This window comes from Atta colombica, unplaced genomic scaffold (assembly GCF_001594045.1).
Source record: "Atta colombica isolate Treedump-2 unplaced genomic scaffold, Acol1.0 scaffold65, whole genome shotgun sequence".
NCBI lineage: Eukaryota > Metazoa > Arthropoda > Insecta > Hymenoptera > Formicidae > Atta > Atta colombica.
In genome coordinates this window covers 373,837-375,701 of record NW_017259556.1, presented here as the reverse complement: position 1 = coordinate 375,701, position 1,865 = coordinate 373,837, and positions in this window count along the sequence as shown.

Sequence of the window (1,865 nt, the reverse complement as noted above, 5' to 3'; positions counted from 1 at the left end):
AGGAACTGCTTGCCACTTGTTGATGCCAGCTCTGTCATAAAACATATTAAGTTACATATATGTTAAGACAGCAACGACAATTTCTTATTTATATAATTTTGTATCATTGAGGGTATTGTATAATGTATAATATTTATTGTTTAGTTTCTTTGTACTTACCTGAAACTGTAATATGCTTCATTAATCTAAATTTTGCGAAATAGATACTTTTAAATTATAGAATCGTTCTTATGTCTGTAAATAAAAATTAATTCAGTTAATCTTGATTATAGAATTCTATGAAATGTCGTTGATATTGTGTCAATTCAGAGCGTCCTGGAACATCGTTCAATTATCTCGTTAAAGATGCAATAATTCAATTTCTTTTAGCCAATTGCAATCATATTCGTGTTATAATTTCCTTTTGTTCTTCATATTCTTTGACACGATTTTCCTCTTCCATCGGAACATCGTTTTCAATTTCTTTTGTGTACTTCGAAGAAAATTCAAATCCGACATTGTTCTCGAAAAAATTATGTTCCTTTAATCCTTCACTACTATACAGATAGAAGTTTCTCTAATCGTTTGAAGGTATTAAAAATTGAAAAATTTTTATTTCATATTTAAGCAAGTATGAAAAAAAAAAATTATTAATATATAGGAAATAATTTATACTCTTCAAGCAGAAAATGTTTTACAACAGAAAATTTGTGTAATTGCAGAAGCAGAAAATATTTATTTTAGCCTCACTTACGTGTTTCTTTATCTATGCCATCGATGTGATGGATTTCCTAACTTAAACAATCTCACAATTCCCAAAATCTTCAATTTCCAAAACTGTACACTAGTTCATCATCAGTCACAGAAAACAGATGTGTGCCACATTTGCCTCTTGCGCCAAAAATTCCAAAAGGACATTTCCCTCACTTCGTAGCGATGACGATGACGACGACGACGACGTTTCTTAAAAGTTTCAGATTTGTATTTTGCATCATAATATCTCCATTCATAGAGCACGTAGAAAAAAAATAAAAACACTTTCATTATAAATTCCGACCGATCGCAATCGATTAAGCACAATTAGAACTTGTTCGGTTCAGCCCTTATTGAGATCCGATAATCTCGATCTGGTACGCTCGCGTAAAGTAGCCACGGCAGTGTCGCTGCGCGTAGTTTAGCGCCGAGACATTACCAATGTCTTCAGATTCCTTATGCATTGTTAAGATTGTAACCTGATTATATATAGTAATCTGATTACAGTACTGTAACATGATAAAGCCCATAGATTCTGTCTGCCAAGGATCCTGATGGTACATCAAACATTTGATTGTGATTTGTGAGTTCGAGGTTTCGAGGCTAATAAATAATTCAGAGACGCAATGTTAACCAGTAATTTTGCCTGATGAAGCAGACGCCAGTTCTGATTTAAAATCGACAGCCGATGATCGATTAATTTGCATCGCTGCTCGACAAGAATATAAGCATGATTTGTGAATAATTTGTGAATATAAATAACAAACAATGCTTTTTTTAAATACTTTCGTAAACAAGAAAATCTTTTATTTCAAGGATATTATGTGCTTAATTTAAATGGATATCTCTGTCTACTCAAAAGAAAGAAAGAAATTTTTATTCAAGATTTTATTCAGAAGCAAATAATAATTATTTAATACAATTTCGCAAATTTATTCTTTAAAAAAAAAATTAATAAGATTTTTATCAGACCGTTAAATATACCGCGTTCAAAATATTGTAGTACAAAGAAAGGATGGTAAATGAAAGGTGGAGGAATCATACCATATATTTTCTTTATAACGCTATACCAAGGCAAAATTGATTTTTGATAAGATCGATCGATGACCTGATCTGCTCAGGATACGCAATTT